Raw genomic sequence first — 22,201 nt, 5'->3', positions numbered from 1 at the left:
TATTTGATTCTCTGGGGTAACTAAATTGAGAAAGGTGGTTTGCAAGACAGATTTCTCATCTCTTTTGCTCAGCAGTGAGTGATAGAGAAAGCAGTCCTTTATCTTCATCTTTTCAACAGAGCTTTTCTAGAGACACAAACTGTAGTTCCAAACCATTCTGGGAAACAAAATTGTTTCCTCAGACAAGAAGAGTGATGAAAGAATGTACTTCTCCATCATATCCAAGCCATAATGTACTCATATTTATTGCTGTAGGTAGATGTGTATGAAGTATGATTTGGGGAGCATTGAGAAAACTTTCTTAGTCCCCAGGGATCATTTGCACAAGCTTAGCCCAGTTTCTGAAATCATCATCACTATGCTTGACAATTACAGGAACCCAAATTCCATGGATTGCTTTTTCTCCAGGTCCAATTTAAGGATGTTTAAGGACTAGTTTAAGGATTGCACCAATAAAAATGAACTGTATCTGGATAAGAAATATGATACAGCTCCGGGAGACACTACCCTGGAAACTCAGGGGATCTGAGCATGCTTATGTAGCCTCCAGTTAGTCCAAACAGAAAACTGGACTCTCTGCTCTGACAAAAAATCTAAAGCTTTTCAGAATATGTGAATTAAATGCCTAATACTATATGTGCCAAGCAAATAAGGAGGAATATAAAGTGACTTCTGTTCCTAGTTGGAGGCGAGTGTATAAATAAATAACTGCACACATGCAATATGCCAGTTGAGGAATGCATTATGTTGCTTGGGTTTTATAGAGGAATTAGTAACATATTGGGCTTGAGGGAAAGGTTCAATAAAGCTTTATGGAGAAAGAAATTCTAGGGGGAGACTTCTAGAAGGATTGAGAGGTCATCAGGTAGACCAGGAAGTTTAAAATATTACAAAAGAAATGCAGAAAAAGGAAATCATTTTGCACAGCACCTGGTACCTCTCCTACCACTGCTACTTCTAATTCTCCCCACCCCAGCCTGATTCATGTATTTTTCTCTTCTGTAGCAGCTTTCATTCATATAGTGCCATGTAGCTTAAGAATATAAACATATATTTTCTCATTTGATCTTCTAGCCACCTTCAATGGTATGCAGGTATAGCAAAGATTGACCAAGCACTGCAGAAAATCATCTGAGTGATGATTTTCTCAAGTTTTCCAAGGAGAATACATAGAAACCTCCATTCTACATGCATAGGAGAAAAGTTAATTCATTACATGTCGTGGGTGTCATAGGGCATTAATCCTCTGGTTGAGAAAGCATAGGATAGACATTCTCCAAACTCATCTCCTCTTTGTCCTGACTGCAAAGATAGACTATGTTTTTCAGCCTCCCCAGAAATGAAGTGGGACTAAGTGACTAAGTTCTAGTCAATAGAGCATGTGTAGAATTGACATGTGCCACTTCTCAACCAGCCTCATAAAATCCTCCTGTGTGCTTTTCCATATGCTTTCCCTGTCCACTGGGCTGAACTCTGAAGATATAGAAAAGAACGGAGCCACAAGGTGGAAGGATCCTGAACTCCTAAACTGCAGTGTCAGAAAGCCAAATACCATTATCAAACTGTTATGGAAATAAAGTTTTATTATGTTAAGCCATTAATCTTGGGGGTTGTTTCTTAAAGTGATTAGCCTTCCTTGATTAATATAGCCGAAGAGGAATTATTTTCCCAGATTTACAGCTGAAGAAAGAATGATTCATAGAAAGGAAACTTTGACCAAGGCAAAATGGCAAGTAGATAGAATAGAAACTGCATTTGAATGCACGTTACGTAACTCTAAAGCCCGTGCTCTTACTGTTCTCCACAACATCCCTTCTATATAGAGGGCGGAAGGTCGACGCTCTGCTGCACAAGATTGGGTGACTACCTACAGCCAGCTGAATATATACTTTGGCTTTGAGGATAAAGTCCTATGAGTGTGTTCCCTTCAAAAGTTAGCTGAGCATTTGCCCTTTTAATTACTGCTAGGGAATTGGTGTGCCTCCCAGTTTCTCCTACCCAGTGCTACAAAGACCTGTCTTTCTGTTTGTTCTGCAGCTTTGTTACTCAAAGCATGAACTACAGACCAAGAGCATGCACGTCCCTGGGAAATTATTAGAAATGAAGAATTCAAGCCTACTGAACCAAATCTGCATCTTAACAAAATCTCCAGGTGATTCTTATGCACATTAAATTTTGAGAAGGGTGAGTCTACAGCATTATGCTTGAGATTTGCTTTCCTGAACTGGAGTGCCCCCAGCACCTGTTGTTTCTTCTAACCAGTATCCTCTTCATCTCAGTAAGTCTCTGTGCATTCTCTTACATTGACCGCACCCTTATCTGCCTTCAACTGTGCTGACTTACAGATACCTGCTTTGACTCACACTTAGTCTGGCTTTGACTTCCTTTCATGTCATCTAGCCATCCCAGACTGAGAATCTGGTTCCACAAGCAAGGATGAGCTCTTGTAAAGTAGATGTACGCTCAAAAGAGTAACATTTTAGGTGCTCTGTAGTTAATTAAAGTGTCATATTAGCTCCAGGTACTGAATGGGAATCTATGGGAAATGAACCCTTGACTAATGGATGACTAGGTAAGTCTCTATTAGAGGGAAAAGGTCAGGACATAAGGAGTTATCCTGGGAGGGCCTATCATGTTAGGCACCCATTCTTATTCATTTTTGGACTAATTAGCATTGATAATTCTCCTCCATGACTTAATGTATTGGTTTACTTCCCTATTAGGGCATTGTGAAAATAAAACTAATAATATCAATTCCACCCATTTACATGAGAATATATCACGGCTCTTAGCTGAAATACCTCAAGTGTCATCAGGGAAGAGTGATAGCATCTTTTTTCCCATCTTCTGCACTTATTGTTACCCAGGCATCTGGCTTTGAGAGTCAGCCAAGAATAGTAGTGCAGAGACTTGTACTCGGAGGTAACACAGACAGCTGTAGGCTCTGAACTGGGTGGCTCAAATATTTTAATAGGTCAAAGTTAGAGTTTCTGGACCTGAAATTCAATTACTCAAAAATAATTCAGGCCTCTTATGTATCAGGGATCTTAGCATGTGGCCCATTGTTCTCCAGCTGCTAAGAAGTAAGGAGGTTTTAGTGGCATCACTGGCAGCTGTCCTTGGAATGTGGTGGAGAGGAGTGTGGGTCCTTGGGCCCTGTGGCTGGGTCTCAATTCTGGGACCATCCCTACTTGCTCTGTGAGCTTGTAGAAGTTTTTTAATCTCTCTAGATCTCAGTTTCCTCTCTGAAAACGGATTCACAGGGTTCTTGTAAGGTTGAGTAATAGGACTTGAAAAATATTCAGAACAGAACAGTCAGGAGCACAAGATCATCAGGAAAAATCCACCCTTATATTTTGTGCCCATTTTCACCATTGTCATCTCTAGCAGGTATAGAAAGGAAGGATTTAAAATAAACTAGTCATTATCTTTGGCTGAAATGTTTTCTTCTGTTTCCTGACTGAAAAATGTAAACGTTGAAAGCAACCACAGTGGATGCCAGTAGTACCTATAGATGGGCACCCTAGGCCACCAAGAGGCCACACAAGTGCATTGGACATAGAGGTTAAAATAATAATTGCTTAATTCATTTTGTTGAATATTGTCCTTGCTTTGTCTCTTACTGATAGTCTAGCTTTCCTAAGACTTCCAATCTGATTTCCCTCGTGTTCTTAATTATATATGTCCACAGCATTCTTGAGTTGATCCAAGACATAAAAACAAAATGTTGTTTCTGTGTTCCTCTATAAGTCCCTGGCTTTGGGAGTTCTGCTTTGAAAGCAAGCATTCTTACAGTGATCAGTATCGGTATGATAAGGAACAATAGCTTAGTTGTCAACTATCACGGTTCACATGCCTCTTAAGACTTTAAATGTTTTGTGTGATTCTGATATTTCATCTCACATTTCCCTCTTCTCTGTTATCCAATTATTGGTTAATGATACCAAAGTGTAACACACTTTCAGGGTGTTGTGTACCCTTCAAATCTTTTCAGAACTGATTTAATACTATTTTACAAGCCTGTGCAATTCATCCAAACCCTTAAATCATTTTTCTTTCCCCAGCTTAAAGCCTTTCAGTTCTATCCCTCCACTGATAAGGCTTAACATTATAACAGCTTAAGATGTTCTTGCTCTTAGATGTGTAAGGGGAAATAATTGTTGTATCATTGCCAGTGTTTATCACGGAGTTTTTTGTGGAGCACATCACAGAGTACTAAAACAACCAACATTTACCAAATTCTGTTTCCATATTTAGAAAATGTCTTTGAACAGGAAATGACAGTTGTGGCCAAGTTAACTGTGACTTGCTTCCAGTATATTTTCAGCAGCATTAGTTTCAGAATAACCAAAGCCCCACATTGAACATATTACTTTTCTTCAAAAACAAATACTGAAGAGCAAAGAAAAAATCTATTATGCATTGCTTATAAAATAAAGTTGAAAATTTTACTTTTTTATTGAAAGTTATAGTTTTTCCCAGCACCCACTCCATTTCTACAAACCCAATATTTTTCTTCATTCAGTGTGACTACTTTTCTAGTTTTTGCCTTCCTAAGTATGTCCGTCATAACTCATTTTTTATTTTCTCAACATTCTTATCATTGTGGAATAATTATTTCGGCAAACCCTATATTTCCTGTTCTTTGAGGATAAGTTTTCATGTCATACTCATTACTGCAGCCCTTATTTACATGGAATAATGCCTTGGATATAGTAGATACTCATTAAACAATTCCTGAAAATTTACTGAATGTATAAATGGAAAGAGCATAAAATATGAACTGGAAGTACTGGGTTATAATTCTGGCTCTTCTCCTAAAAATATGCCTTTGGGTAAATGAGACAGACAGACTCTTAAGGTGGCCCTATAATCTCTACCTCCTAATGTCCACACCCTTGTGTGATCCCTTTCTCTATGGTGTAGACAGGCCCATGACTTGCTTTTAATCAGTAAAATTCAGCAAAGTGATGAGATGTAAGAGGTTACTGAATTACACTGTGTAACATTACAGTGCTCATCCTGATAGGGTTTCTTTCCCTTGCTGACTCTGAGGAAGCAAGTGCTATATTGGGGAACTACACATGGCAAGGACTGTGAATGGCCTCTAGGAGCTGAGGGAGGCCTCTAACAAATAGCCAGTAAGAAACTAAAACCCTCAGTCCCACAACCACAAGGAACTGAATTCCTCCAACACTTGAATGAACTTGAAAGTAGGTTCTGTCCCAGTTGAACCTCACATGAGGCTGCAAACTTGGATAACATCTTTATTGCAGCCAGGTGATACACCAAGCAGGGGACACAGATAAACTTGTTCAGATACGTGACCCACACAAACTGCCAGGGAACAAATGTGAGTTGTTTTAAGCTGCTATGTTTGTGGCAATATCATTATATAGCAATAGAAAAGTAATACAGTAAGTGACTCACTGAATAATGGTCTTCATAGTTGTAAAATGTAAATAAAATTGTCTGTCCTACCTTAGTCATGGTATTTAAAAACAGTTAAAATGAAAAGACAGTATATTTAAGAGCACTTTAAAATGCTAGAACACTATATGATCATTGTATTTTAAGGGAAACACTTTACTAATGTGACTTCATTTATCCTTCCAACAACACTTTGGAGGATGTAATATTATCATCCCTCTTTTATAGCCAAGGAAACTATTATACCTATTAGATGAAGACCATGAATCTCAGAGTGGTCAAGTAACCAGCTTAAGGTAACACAGGTTGTAGATGGGGGAGCTCAAATTTAAACTCTGTATTGAATTCTAAACCATGACACTTACTACTGATTGCTAGTAAAACGAAGTATGTTTAAAACCATGTAGGGCCCATACCTATGCCTGAATATTTTCAGGAGTCTACAGGGCAGATTTAGCATTTTAAAATTATAATAAATATTGTAATTCTTAGGTTTAATGAAGTAAACTAATTTCCCTAAAACAGTTAATCACAAACGCTATATCCCATAACAAGTTTGATTCAACAACAATAACAGACATTTATCAGGGGTTTATGTGTCAGGCCGTCTTTGAGCACGTAACTTATATTATAGCAATTAACAAGAAATTGAAACAAAAATTTTAATTGATGATATTTTTCAATAAAATTATCACCTTTATGTAGTTTTCCTAGCTCTTAGAAAGTAACCAAAATAAACCTGGAAAACTCATTTCTGTTCTCCATTATGCTAAGAGCTTGTTACATCATTTTCTAGAAACTGAATAAATATTAAGGAAGGATCGAGAGACTTATGCAAATAGTGCCAATAGCAAATAATGTTAATCTTTAAGTCCTACCATGGCTAATGGGTAGAGGGATGTATTGGAAGGAACATTTCTGGTCTCTTGCCATAACTTAATCACTCTTTCTCAGAGGAGAACTTGACATCCATCGGGCCATTCTGTCACCAAGTAGACTCATGATGCCCGATAAACTAGAAACAGGACCCACTCTCTGCTTCTCTCTCTAGATGCCTAACTCCTTGATCAATTAGAAGGGCCAGTGCCTTAATCTATACCTCCTTAGCAGTAGAAAGATTAGGCCAGGGAACTTCTTGAAGGCTCAGATGAACAGGCACATTTATCAGATATCCTTTACCTCAAGAGCATTAACTTTAATCCTACTAGGAAAAGAGTAGGAACCTCCATTTTGGCATCAGGTCCAAATTGCATTCTTTCATTCATTGCCATCAAAACGATTGATGGTTTAGGCTTACTTGTCTGTGTGTGCAGTTCTCAATCAGTTGGGACATTAGGGGCAAGGGTGGTGAGTGACTGACACCCAAAATTGCCAGTAGTGCCCTTTAACTACTGGAGGTTCTGTCACTTTGCATCCCCCTCTGCCTTTGGTGAATGACTTTATTGAATTATTTTTGAAAATCTATAAAAATGACTCCCAAACCTGTATTACTCTTTGTTCATCGAATTCTAATCCAACAATCCCCAACTTCTAGCCACTTACAAGTCATTACCAATTGAATATCATATTGTACCTTGAAATTAACCACTTTGATTCCTAAATTGTGATGATGAACATTTGGAGCACTAGTTAAACCTGTAACTTTTCAGCTCCTTCCCCATTCGTTCTTCATTGGATTCTAGAATTTGTATTTTTAATCAGTACGTGACTTAATAAAGTGTGATTGACTTGAGGGGCTGAAAGACCTCTCAATTACTCTTTGGCAATATCTTTTTCCCTAATGACCGATGGTGCCCTGTGAGAGCCACATTATACTCTGTACCTATGTTCCCAACTTACCTGTAGCCATCTTTGATGTCAGGAATGTTCACATCCTACATTTGATTCCTAACCTAATAGTGATTTTATAACAAGCTTCCAGATGCATCAGACCCTTTACTTAATCAAACGGTTCCAGATATTTTAAAAAATTGTCATTATGGAAAATTGCAAACATATATAAAAGTGGCGAGAATAGTTTAATAAAACTCTGTATACCCATGGCTAGTTTCAGCAGTTAACCATTCATCTCTACCTCATTCATTTCCCCTCACCTCTGATTCTTTTGAAATAAATTTCAGACATATTTCATTTGTAAATATTTTAGTATGACTCTCTAAAAGATAATATATCTTTTTTAAAAATCTCAGTGCCATTTTCATGCATATAAAATAATCAGTAATTTCTTAATATTAGCAAATTTCCAGTTAGTATAAATTAAACTTTTCTCAGATCTTGATCTATCGTCATCATCACCACCACCCCACCCTTCTCCTCCTCATCATCATTTATCTATCTGTCTTCTATAGCTTTTAGTTTAAGCACTCAGATTCCAAATATAGGATATACATTGACTTTGGTTGCTATATCCCTTTGATCTGTTTTTGTTTCCTTTCCATTTATTTTTCTTTCTTTACTATTTATTTGTTGAAGAAACCAGACTATATTTTCCTGTAACATTTACCACAGAAATTGTTTATGGTATTTCCTCTGTTCTTTTCATTTTCCATAAGTTGAAGTTAGACTTAGAGAGTTTATCAGATTCAAAATTTGATCTTTAAGCAAGAATACTTCAGAAGCAGAACTGTTTGTTTTCATTAGAGGTTTCATCGTATCTCCTTGTCTTTATTTTTGTGATATTACCAGCCATTGATAATCAACATCTGAGTCCATTGTTTCATTTGTGGTACATTGTATGTGATATAGTGATATTCTAATTCTTTCATTCTTTCTTTATTCAATAACTAGAATATTTCCTAGAAAGACAGTTTACTTCATTAACAACTTATTTCCTTTGAGATATATTTCTTTTGGGAAAAAACAGGTGCAATACCTGATTCTTTCCTTTATTTACCTTTATTTATTTCATTAGGTTCCTGAGCATCTTTCAAAGATGACCAGGCAGTTTTGAAAAATAAATATGATGGATGCTCATGAATCTAAACATATGTGAAGTGCTTCCTTCCATTGTTGTTACTATCCTCATTGATGCTCAGACTTTCTTATCTCCTCTTCCAGATTTCTTTTTTTTTTTTTTTTTTGAGTCTTATGATTCCTTTTCTGCCTTTCAATCCACTATATTTACCAAATGTGACATGTGAACCCAGCTTCACTCAGCTAGCTTTTCCTCCTACTTACTTACTTGCTCCAGTGACACCTGGAAGAAGAGTGGGACTAAGTATAAACTCTACTATGCTTTATGTCAGTTATGATTATGGTGATGTCCTGTAGGCAGTCAGATATATGAGTTAAAGGAGGCTAAGCTTGGAGATGAAGGTGTAGGAAACCCTTTCTCATAAGTAGTAGAGCCATCAAAGACAATGAAATTCCCCAGGAAGACTGAAGAGATAAGAAGGTCACAACCACAGATTTTACACAAACACATAAAGAGTGGGCAGAGAAAATAGAGCAAGAGAAAGAAACAAAGAGTGGCCCGAGAGAAAACTGGGCAACAAGGCAGGGTGACTTAAGAGAAGCCAGAGAGGCAGAAAGGAAGTATTTAGAGAACAACCACAGTGAGAGAGGGCTTATAGAGTCTCTTGAATTTATCATTCAAGAGGCAGTTTGGTGACCTTCATCAGATGAGTAAAGAATAGGTCAGATTGGTTACACAACATGCTCCAAGATTATAGCTGATAAGAGGCTGACTAAGGATCGAAACCCTGGTAGCCAGACTCCCAATTCTCTGCTCTGGCCACTATGCCGTGCTGATTAACCAACTGTATTGTGGTTCCCATGGCAAGCTGCTGTCCACATTATCCCTGGAGGTGTAATCATTACAGCTTCCTAGCCAGATGGGATTTAGAGTCTATTTGGCTGTCCCTGATGGCTGCAATACAGATCTGAAGTCTCCACACTCTTGGCCTCATATAAAATGTTAGGAGAGAGGCCAAATTCTCTAGATCTTCTAGCATTTGTATCCTCTGCTCTGAAGTACAATCCCTCAGTCCATAGCTGCCCTAAGACAAACGAGTATGCGTATGTGGGGAATATGGGTACCCATGTATGTGCATTTATTTGTGTGCCTACCTATGCTGATGGCATTTCTGTGGTCAAGGACTGCTCTACATTTTCTCATTATTTAGTCACAGTTCTAAACACCCTATAGATTAATGGACCTGGCCTCGACAGAGCCGAGCCTGGTCAGTTCCAGACTCCCAGCCCTGAAGTTATAGTGGCTCTGTAGGTTAAGAATAAGAAGGAAGAATCAGCACTATTTCAGAAACAGGCTTCTAATCAGAGAGCCAGAGCTCTACCCAATTTGCCTCGGTTCTCTGCATTTCCTCCCAAAGCTCCTCTAGCTAAGATTTCTAATCTGGTTAAAGTTGTCTCTGTAATACCTGTTCGCATATTATGTTCCCTTCACGGATTATCCTTCCACTTCTGAGTTCTATTCTGTTCATTCATTTATGCATCATGCATTCATTAGTTTACTTATTCATTTAGTAAGCATGGTGGCTTTGCTAATGCTGTTCTTTCCCCCTGAGAGTCCCTATCCTTGTGGGAAGGATAGTGGTATCTTATCCATCCAACTTTACTCCTCTCACTGCATTGGACTTAGTGCCCCTCCTCTGTGCTCTCCTAACACTGCTTTCGTATTCTACCGTAGTACATCACAGGGAAATTATCTGTTTTCTCTTTGAGTAAGATCTCTGAGAAGAGGGAAATGTTTTGTACATTGTTGTGTCTCACATATAGAGAAGCTCAATAATAAATATTTGTTGTGGTGAACAATATTTGTTCAGAGCACAGTATGTGAAAATCACATAATCCTATCTGAATTGGGTTTTCCAGATGTTCAGGGGTTGATAAAGTCTGAAATATCAATGAAATACAGATGAACTCTAGTACTTTCATAATTTATTTGACTTAGTATTTACATATATATATATATGATTTTGAATATAAACCTTTAATATAAGCCTGGGTGTATATATGTATATATGCATATGTGTTAAGGGAAGGTATAGATCTTGGTGTGTAGGCTACAAGCAGGTATTGTAGGCTACAATTGTAGGCTACAGTTTGGTAAGCCCCATAAAGAATCTGGAGGGGAGAGACAGCACTTCCAACTTTAATGGTACAACTTAAATCTCCTCTCCTTCCTGCCCTTACCACCTCCTTTTTGTGTCTGGGTCTCCTTATTTTGAAAGTTTATAACATTACCTACTTGTAGTGCCTAGTAGATACTAGAATGATGAGCTCTTTCATATCAAAAGTATACTTACCTTGCATTTTGAGCTGCACCCTAAGCAACAGGAGGGTCAAGGTTGTGCCTTATTTGTATATGTTGCCTGAAAAATGTGTAGACTAGAACTGCAACATAGTGGAAACTTGGTGAACTCTCAGGGATGAGTGGATACCTATGGAGAGTCCATGCATGTCACTTAGTTTAAATTAGTTTAAGCAGCGTGCAGACTTGGGGACAAAAAGCACATGATTTCTGATGGGGCTACTGGAATATTTGACTCTGTCCTCAAACAAAAATAGAAACAAATACCTCTCTGGGTTTGGATTATGCCTAAAGTTTTCAAACCATCAACAGCGAATGAAAAAGGGTCATTTCATTGTGAGTTCTCTGAGGTTTCTGCTGAAGCAAGAAGGTGGGGTAATGATGACTGGATTTTTCAGAGGAAACTTGCCATGCTGCTCTGTGAGAGAGTTTAGATGTATGTTTAGTGTTTGAAAGACTTCCCAGGTATGAAGAGAGATGTTCAGCAAAAAGTTATTGAGTCTTGAATAATTTTAACACCACCAACAGAGACCCCCCCAAAAATGACCATCTCTTTATGTTTCTAAGAATTATCCTTTTTCATTGTGTTCATGAAATGTGGCCTTTTGTATGTCTAGAAGAAATGTCATCCCTAAATATTTAATACTATTGGGTTTCCAACTTGAAAAGAAGAAAAAAATGGAAGAAAAAGAATACTTTCAGTGACAATTCTTTGAATTTTTGATGCCCGTTTCCTTTTCTGCAGAACAGTGAATGTTTCTTAACAAATTAATCTGGCTGTTATATAGTAAGCTTTCTGGTTAGCCTTTGCCATTTTTATGGGTGGGGGGGGTCACTTTTATAAAATTTCTGGAATTTGCTTGGTACATGTTTGGTGTTAGTATATTATCTGTTTCTCTCTCTATCTCTACCTTGTGAATATCTCTCATATCCCTTGAAGGGCAAAGACCAGTTTCAATTATACTGTTATGCCTCTTTTTGTTTTTATTGAAATATAATTGACATATAACATAGTTTTAGGTATATAACATAATGATTTGATATGTGTATATACTGCAAAATTATTACTGCAATAAGTTTAGTTACCATACAACAACACACATAGTTACAAATTTCCTTTTTCTTGTGAGAACTCTCTTAGCAACTTTCAAATATACAATACAGTATTGTTAACTATAGTCACCATGCTGTACATTGTATCCCCAGGACTTATTTATTTTATAACTGGAAGTTGGTACCTTTACTGACTACTGCATGTGCCTTATTTAGGATGTCAGACCAGGTACTCAGGATTTTAAGATCATAAATCTTGAAATCATACATCAGACAAGGTAGCTTTCTTGTATGTGTTTCATGATGAAAGATAAACACATTATATGAATGCAATTTTCTCTAAATTGAATGAAGTGTGCAATTTTCTTGGCTTTGTTAAAATTTAATGCTTTTGAGGATTATCATTTTATTTATTGAGCCTCAAAACTCAAATGCAATTAAGAGATAAAGAAAGTCATTTTGGTGCCTGGTGAGTGACCAGGTTCATTTCTTTGCTCACTGGAGGACAAACTCCTGAATCACTGATAGGCGTTTCAGTCCTAATGAAAGCTACACTCATAATTGCCTGGTCAGTTGTTATGAGATTCAATACATTGATCAAAACACTTGTTCAAAATTATCTTCTTGATAATTGCTTTGTAGCCTGTTTGTTCCTTTTGGTTATTGCTGCTGCTGCTGCTGCTGGAACATAGATGACCACTTGACGAATCTCAAGTCATATTTTGGTGTCCTCCCCTCAAAGAAATCAAATCACTCCATCAACATTGCCACCTGCACTGCCTTTTTCAACAGAAAACGCATAATGGACACACATTAGTCATTGTATTACACTTAATTTTGGTTCTGACTCTAACATTAATTGTTTTCATATTGACCAATTTTGCTTAACTGCTTGGGGCCTTAGTTTTCTTATTTATAAAATATATGGACTTGACAAGACGTTTTCCAGGATGCCTTCCAGCTCTGACAGTCTATGATTTTATATGATTGAATGAAATAAAATTAACTGAATGCTATATGGATGCAAGGGATAATGATGTAGGTGAAGATGACTAAAGAAGGCAGGTGGGTTGACATTCTGTTTCAGTTTATCCACAAAGTTATTCACTGCATCAGGATTCACATCACTTTATTCTCTGCTGAGGGTGTGAGCAAGGAGTGATCTTTCATTACCTAGTTATATGATGCTATTCATTTTCTACAACATACTCAAGATTTGTGTGGTTATTTTTGGCACCCTTCATGCATGCACACACACACACAAAGATACCCAATACTTACTAATGATGCCAGAATCAAAATGTATGCTGTCATTTTTCACTATGGCTATATTATTACTACATTTTACAAGGCTATTGTGGCCAATGTTGGCTTTTATGATTTTTCATCTAGGCTGTGTGTGTGGGTCTTCATGTAGTGTGACAATTCCAGCTGTGTCCTTAATGCTGTCAAATTAATTTATTCCAAGGGACATTTTCTTATTCTAGGTATGTATGATCCAGAAAAACTTACAAGGTATTCTATTCTTTCCTTCTTTCTTCCTTCCTTCCTCCATCTCTCCCTCCCTTCCTTTTTTTCTCTCTTCCCTCATCTTTCTTGTCTCTTCCACCAGAGTAAATTCTGCTTTTGAGTCAGTTTTTATTCTATAGACATCTGTTATGAAAATAGATGGAGCATGTAAAACGTGGAAGGCAGTGCCTGGCTCAGGTCAGTGGGAACAGTGGATTACTAGAGGAAAGAGAGTGTGTAAGCTGGGGAGAGAGGTGGTGTTAACACAAGCAGTGCTTATTTAATAGCTCCCTTGCCCATTCCTACCTGCCTCTACATTTGCCAGAGTCACCTGGTTTTGGTTTTGGAATAACTCCTTATGCCATCCTCAGCCCAGGTACTCAAGAACCTGAACCATTTAAAACTTCAGTCAAGTATTTTGACAACCTCTTCAAAAATTCTAACCCAGGGAGGAATAAACTAATAAACTATGTGATTAAACTCTGTTCAATGACAAGAGGCAGTCAATCAAAATATAAGTCCTGGGAGCTTCCCTGGTGGCGCAGTGGTTGAGAGTCCGCCTGCCGATGCAGGGGACGCGGGTTCATGCCCCGGTCCGGGAAGATCCCACATGCCGCGGAGCGGCTAGACCCGTGAGCCATGGCCGCTGGGCCTGCGTGTCCGGAGCCTGTGCTTTTATATATATATATATATATATATATATATATCTCCTAAAAATATTCAATAAATATTAGTTGAGTACCCTCTATTATAGTCTTTCCTGATGTAGAAAATTTCCATAGATTTTTGCTTGCTTTAACATCCGTATCTCCTTTGATAATATTTGAATTTTCCACTAGGACACTTGTTTTCAAATTCTTTGAATATAACCTACTATAAGAATGTATTTAACACTGCAACCTAGTAAACACTGTTTAGCCTGAAATAAAAGTTTTACAAAGTCATATTTACTTTTATTACCTGTGATATCCTCTGATGTTTTTCTTCTCTTCACATTTTTCTCTTCCATACTCTCCCCTTCTATTCCAGCTACCAAAAATAAAAACAAAAACAAAAAGAATACTGGGTTGCAGCTCACCAAATTGATTTCTTTATGCACTCATTGTTTTATCCAATTGTTTGAAGAATTGTCCTACTCTTTCCCCTATACATGTGCTTCTGGTAGAATTCACAGAACTCCCAGATCTAATTGTGGAGAACGTGAAGTAACACAATCAACGCATGATGTTTCTCTGACTTATGTGATATTTTCAGCTATGGACATGTGACATAAGCATAACAAGTTACCTTGAATCTTTGTTGTTTGGTAAGACATTCTGTCCTTTCTGATAGACTTGAGGTGGTGAAGATATAGAATCTAGGGCTGCTGCAGCAATGTCACACAAATGACAAGAGAGCTCTCTGAAAATGAAACCTACAGGCAGAGCCTTTCTGAGAGATGGAAGGAAATTTTACAGGATTGAGTACTAAGGTTGGGGGAAGTTAACTGACTGGTCCAAGATCACATATGTAGAAAGTTATAGAGTTAAAATTAGGATAGGTTTGTTTGATTTCAAAGCCGATGCTTTTTGTATTCTATCATTTTCCAATAAGGACCTTACAATCATGTTGTAGAAGCAAGGGCACAAGTAATATAGAAGCACACAAGTAATTGTAATTGTTGGATCTGGGTAAGGAGAAAGAATCACAATTAAAGGGAACAGTATCATATAAGAAAAGGAGGCAGAAACATGGAGAGAGTGTTTGTGTGTTCCTTGAGTTGGGAGGAGGACTTTGCTTATGGTAAAGGAGGACTTTGTGGTAGAGCAGAAGGCTGGTGGAGAAGGGTTGGCCCAGAAAATCTGGACATTCCTATTCCTATGGTAATTTTACTTCATTTTTAATTAAAGGGAGAAAATTTTATGAATCTAAGAAACACTATACTTCCCCAAGGCTAAAGGGATAATCATTTGCACATTCAATTGTGTATCCCCCGAAAGAATGAACGCTATTTAATGAACTCCAGGTACACAAAAAATATCTTTCACTTTAGTAAGGTGAACCCTCTAAAAGTGAAAACTTTCTGCAGTGTAGGTGGGTTGCTAGTTTTGCAGGGTTGCATGTTTTGAGGGACAGTGAAGAGAAGAGCATTGTTTCTCATTTAATTTTCAGCATTATAAAAGCTTATGTCTCCATTTCCTCTAAAAACATCTGTTAAACTACCAAGCTGATTCAAGCAAACAAAAGAAGTTGAAAGAAAGACCAAATGCTCTGTCTCCAAGAAGACATATTTAGCCTGGTTTGAATTGACATTCATATGCATTCAAAAGCAATTCACCTCTCTCAAAAGCAGCACAACAGGAGTCTGGAGTACTCCTTGTTTTCCAGCATTTTAGAGCTCCATTTCGGGAAGAGGAAGGCCTGTGGAACCTACTCTCATTAGTTGTATTTCTAGCTCAGTAAGGCAGTAAGCAGACAGCCTTATCAGCTGTTTGGCTTGATAGTCCAGAGTGGATTAAAAACTAAAGAGAAAAAAAAATTCTTATTCTAACCACCAGCCTAAAATATCCCCCACCTCTGGAGTTCTTTATTTTATTTTATTTTTTTATACAACAGGTTCTTATTAGTTATCTATTTTATACACATTAGTGTATATATGTCAGTCCCAATCTCCCAATTCATCCTACCACCACCACACCCCTTCCCTCCTTGGTGTCCATACGTTTGTTCTCTACATTTGTGTCTCTATTTCTGCCTTGCAAACCAGTTCATATGTACCATTTTTCTAGATTCCACATAGATGCGTTAATATACGATATTTGTTTTTCTCTTTCTGACGAACTTCACTCTGTACGACAGTCTCTAGGTCCATCCACGTCTCTACAACTGACCCAATTTCATTCCTTTTTATGGCTGAGTAATATTCACTGTATATATGTACCACATGTTCTTTATCCATTAGTCTGTCAATGGGCATTTAGGTTTCTTCCATGACCTGGCTATTGTAAATAGTGCTGCAATGAACATTGGGGTGCAAGTGTCTTTTTGAAATATGGTTTTCTCTGGGTATATGCCCAGTAGTGGGATTGCTGGATCATATGGTAGTTCTATTTTTATTTTTTAAGGAACTTCCATACTGTTCTCCACAGTGGCTGCATCAATTTACATTCCCACCAACAGTGCAGGAGGGTTCCGTTTTCTCCACACCCTCTCCAGCATTTGTTGATTTTTGGATGATGCCCATTATAACCGGTGTGAGGTGATACCTCATTGTAGTTTTGATTTGCATTTCTCGAATGATTAGTGATGTTGAGCAGCTTTTCATGTGCCTCTTGGCCTTCTGTATGTTTTCTTTGGAGAAATGTCTATTTAGGTCTTCTGCCTACTTTTTGATTGGGTTGTGTTTTTTTTTTTTAATATTGAGCTGCATGAGCTGTTTATATATTTTGGAGATTAATCTTTTGTCCGTTTATTCGTTTGCAAGTATTTTCTCCCATTCTGAGGGTTGTCTTTTGATTTTTTTTATAGTTTCCTCTGCTATGCAAAAGCTTTTAAGTTGAATTAAGTCCCATTTGTTTATTTTTGTTTTTATTTCCATTTCTCTGGGAGGTGGGTCAAAGAAGTTCTTGCTGTGATTTTTGTCAAAGAGTGTTCTTCCTAGGTTTTCGTCTAAGAGTTTTAGAGTGTCCGGTCTTATATTTACGTCTTTAATCCATTTTGAGTTTATTTTTGTGTATGGTGTGACGGAGTGTTCTAATTTCATTCTTTTACATGTAGCTTTCCAGTTTTCCCAGCACCACTTATTGAAGAGACTGTGTTTTCTCCACTGTATATCCTTGCCTCCTTTGTCATAGATTCGTAGACAATAGGTGTGTGGGTTTATCTCTGGGCTTTCTATCCTGTTCCATTGATCTATATTTCTGTTTCTGTGCCAGTACCATAGGGTCTTTATTCCTGTAGCTTTGTTGTATAGTCTGAAGTCAGGGAGTCTGATTCCTCCAGCTACGTTTTTTTTCCCCTCAAGATTGCTTGGGCTGTTTGGGGTCTTTTGTGTCTCCATACACATTTTAAGATTTTTTGTTCTAGTTCTGTGAAAAATGCCATTGGTAATTTGATAGGGATTGCATTGAATCTGTAGATTGCTTTGGGTAGTATAGTCATTTTCACAATGTTGTTTCTTCCAATCCAAGAACATGGTGTATCTCTCCATCTGTTGGTATCACCTTTAATTTCTTTCATCAGTATCTTATAGTTTTCTGCATACAGGTCTTTTATCTCCCTAGGTAGGTTTAGTCCTAGGTATTTTACTCGTTTTGTTGCAATGGCAAATGGGAGTGTTTCCTTAATTTCTCTTTCAGGTTTTTCATCATTAGTGTATAGGAATGCAAGAGATTTCTGTGCATTAATTTTGTATCCTGCAACTTTACCAAATTCATTGATTAGCTCTAGTAGTTTTCTGGTGGCATCTTTAGGATTCTCTATGAAGAGTACCATGTCATCTGCAAACAGTGACAATTTTACTTCTTGTTTTCCAATTTGTATTCCTTTTATTTCTTTTTCTTCTCTGATTGCCGTGGCTAGGACTTACAAAACTATGTTGAACAACAGTGGTGAGAATGGACATCCTTGTCTTGTTGCTGATCTTAGAGGAAATGCTTTCAGTTTTTCACCATTGAGAATGATGTTTGTTGTGGGTTTGTTGTATATGGCCTTTATTATGTTGAGGTAGTTTCCCTCTGTGCCCACTTTCTGGAGAGTTTTTACCATAAATGGGTGTTGAATTTTGTCAAAAGCTTTTTCTGCATCTATTGAGATGATCATATGGTTTTTATTCTTCAATTTGTTAATATGGTGTATCACATTGATTGATTTGCATATATTGAAGAATCCTTGCATCCCTGGGATAAATCCCACTTGATCATGGTGTATGACCCTTTAATGTGTTGTTGGATTCTGTTTGCTAGTATTTTGTTGAGGATTTTTGCATCTATATTCATCAGTGATATTGGTCTGTAATTTTCTTTTTTTGTAGTATCTTTGTCTGGTTTTGGTATCACGGTGATGGTGGCCTCATAGAATGAGTTTGGGAGTGTTCCTTCCTCTGCAATTTTTTGGAAGAGTTTGAGAAGGATGCGTGTTAGCTCTTCTCTAACTGTTTGATAGAATTCATCTGTGAAGCCATCTGGTCCTGGACTTTTGTTTGTTGGAAGATCTTTAATCACAGTTTCAATTTCATTACTTGTGATTGGTCTGTTCATATTTTCTGTTTCTTCCTGGTTCAGTCTTGGGAGCTTATACTTTTCCCAGAATTTGTCCATTTCTTCCAGGTTGTCCATTTTATTGGCATAGAGTTGCTTGTAGTAGTCTCTTAGGATGCTTTGTATTTCTGTGGTGTCTGTTGTAACTTCTCCTTTTTCATTTCTGATTTTATTGATTTGAGTCCTCTCCCTCTTTTTCTTGATGAGTCTGGCTAATGGTTTATCAATTTTGTTTATCTTCTCAAAGAACCAGCTTTTAGTTTTATTGATCTTTGCTATTTTTTTCTTTGTTTCTATTTCATTTATTTCTCCTCTGATCTTTATGATTTCTTTCCTTCTGCTAACACTGAGTTTTGTTTGTTCTTCTTTCTGTAGTTCCTTTAGGTGTAAGGTTAGATTGTTTATTTGAGATTTTTCTTGTTTCTTGAGGTAGGCTTGTAGAGCTATAAACTTCCCTCTTAGAACTGCTTTTGCTGCATCCCATAGGTTTTGGATCATCGTGTTTTCATTGTCATTGTCTGTAGGTATTTTTGGATTTCTTTTTTGATTTCTTCAGTGATCTCTTGGTTATTTAGTAACGTATTGTTTAGCCTCCATGTGTTTGTGTTTTTTACGTTTTCTTCCCTGTAATTGATTTCTAATCTCATAGCGTTGTGGTCAGAAAAGATGCTTGATATGATTTCAATTTTCTTAAATTTACTGAGGCTTGATATGTGACCCAAGATGTGATCTATCCTGGAGAATTTTCCACGCGCACTTGAGAAGAAAGTGTAATCTGCTGTTTTTGGATGGAATGCCCTATAAATATCAATTAAATCTATCTGGTCTATTGTGTCATTTAGAGCTTCTGTTTCCTTATTTATGTTCATTTTGGATGATCTGTACATTGGTGTAAGTGAGGTGTTAAAGTCCCCCACTATTATTGTGTTACTGTCGATTTCCTCTTTTATAGCTGTTAGCAGTTGCCATATGTATTGAGGTGCTCCTATGTTGGGTGCATATATATTTATAATTGTTATATCTTCTTCTTGGATTGATCCCCTGATCATTATGTAGTCCTTCCTTGTCTCTTGTGACATTCTTTGTTTTAAAGTCTATTTTATCTAATATGAGAATTGCCACTCCAGCTCTCTTTTGATTCCCATTTGCATGGAATATCTTTTTCCATCCCCTCACTTTCATTCTGAATGTGTCCCTAGGTCTGAAGTGGGTCTCTTGTAGACAGCATATATATGGGTCTTCTTTTTATATCCATCCAGCAAGCCTGTGTCTTTTGGTTGGAGCATTTAATCCATTCACGTTTAAGGTAATTATCGATATGTATGTTCCTGTGACCATATTCTTAATTCTTTTGGGTTTGTTTTTGTAGGTCCTTTTCTTCTCTTGTGTTTCTTACTTAGAGACATTCCTTTAGCATTTGTTGTAGAGCTGGTTTGCTGGTGCTGAATTCTCTTAGCTTGTGCTTGCCTGTAAATCTTTTGATTTCTCCATTGAATCTGAGTAGATCTTGCCAGTTAGAGTAATCTTGGTTGTAGGTTCTTCCCTTTCATCACTTTAAGTATATCATGTCACTCCCTTCTGGCTTGTAGAGTTTCTGCTGAGAAATCAACTGATAACCTTATGAGAGTTCCCTTGTATGTCATTTCCTGCTTTTCCCTTGTTGCTTTTAAAATTTTTTTTGTCTTTTATTTTTGTGAATTTGATTACTATGTTTCTCGACATGTTTCTCCTTGGGTTTATCCTGCCTGGGACTGTCTGTGCTTCCTGGACTTGGGTGGCTATTTCCTTTCCCATGTTAGGGAAGTTTTCTACTATAATCTCTTCAAATATTTTCTCAGGTCCTTTCTCTCTCCCTTCTCCTTCTGGGACCCCTATAATGCAAATGTTGTTGCATTTAATGTTGTCCCAGAGGTCTGTTAGGCTGTCTTCATTTCTTTTCAGTCTTTTTTCTTTATTCTGTTCTGCGGCAGTTATTTCCACTATTCTGTCTTCCAGGTCACTTCTGTGTTCTTCTGCCTAAGTTATTCTGCTACTCATTCCTTCTAATCTATTTTTCATTTCAGTTATGTTATTGTTCATCTCTGTTTGTTTGTTCTTTAATTCTTCTAGATCTTTGTTAAGCATTTCTTGCATCTTCTCGATCTTTGCCTCTGTTCTCTTTCCTAGCTCCTGGATCATCTTCACTATCATTATTCTGAATTATTTTTCTGGAAGATTGCCTATCTCCATTTCATTTAGTTGTTTTTCTGGGGTTTTATCTTGTTCCTTCATCTGGTACATAGCCCTCTGCCATTTTGTCTTGTCTGTCTTTCTGTGAATGTGGTTTTTGTTCCACAGGCTGCAGGATTGTAGTTCTTGCTTCTGCTGTCTGCCCTCTGGTGGATGAGGCTATCTAAGATGCTTGTGCAAGGTTCCTGATGGGAGGAACTGGTGGTGGGTAGAGCTGACTGTTGCTCTGGTGGGCAGGGCTGAGTAAAACTTTAATTCTCTTGTCTGCTGATGGGTGTGGCTACATTCCCTCCCTGTTGGTTGTTTGACCTGAGGCGAGCCAGCACTGGAGCCTACCTGGCTCTTTGGTTGGGCTAATGGTGGACTCTGGGAGGGCTCATGCCAAGGATTGCTTCCCAAAACTTCTTCGGCCAGTGTCCTTGTCCCCACGGTGAGCCACAGCCACCCCCTGCCTCTGCAGGAGACTCTCCAACACTAGCAGGTCGGTCTGGTTCAGTCTCCTATGATCCCTATGGCATCACTGCTCCTTCCCCTGGGTCCTGATATACACACTACTTTGTGTGTGCCCTCCAAGAGTGGAGACTCTGTTTCCCCCAGTCCTGTCAATGTCCTGCAATCAAATCCCACTAGCCTTCAAAGTATGGTTCTCTGGGAATTCCTCCTCCCGTTGCCAGACCCCCAGGTTGGGAAGCCTGACATGGGACTCAGAACCTTCACTCCAGTGGATGGAGTTTTGTGGTATAATTGTTCTCCAGTTTGTGAGTCACCCACCCAGTGGTTATGGGATTTGATTTTATTGTGATTGTGCCCCTCCTACCATCTCATTTTAGCTTCTCCTTTGTCTTTGGACGTGGGGTATGTTTTTTCGTGAGTTCCAGTGTCTTCTGGTCGATGATTGTTCAGCAAGTAGTTGTGATTCTGGTGCTCTTGCAAGAGGGAGTGAGCACACATCCTTCTACTCTGCCATCTTGAACCAATTTCCCACCTCCAGAGTTTTTTTCCCAATATCCTAATTCCTCATGGCACTTAACAACTGTTAGTAATTATTTGTTTACTTGTGTATTGTATATCTTCCCAGTATAAATGTTCATTTAACAAGAGCAGGAAACTTCCCTCCTGGTGTATCCAGGCACCTTGCCACTTATAGGTGTTTGATGAATATAATTAAACAAATAAATGAATGAATGAATGAATAGAATTCCTGTCTCAGGGTAATAGATGTCATACCCAAAGCTTGGTTGAGTCTTAAGTTACCATTACATTTCAGTTTATTATTTTACTTTTTGACATTAAACGTCTTACATATGGTAGACTGATTGGTGACTTATAATTTTGGTGTATGTTATCCTTTTTCTCTCCCTCCTAATTTAGTAGCTGATAACCCTTTCAATTGTGAACTGTCCAGAGGAGGAATAATAGGTATGCCATATTCCTTGTGTTTAACTTCATAAGGTGCTCCTATAAAGTAGCA

Source organism: Delphinapterus leucas, chromosome 13 (genome assembly GCF_059928025.1).
Source record: "Delphinapterus leucas isolate spDelLeu-1000000601 "Yukka" chromosome 13, BTC_Dleu_Yukka2, whole genome shotgun sequence".
Taxonomy (NCBI): Eukaryota; Metazoa; Chordata; class Mammalia; order Artiodactyla; family Monodontidae; genus Delphinapterus; species Delphinapterus leucas.
Note: the sequence above shows the minus strand (reverse complement) of the source record.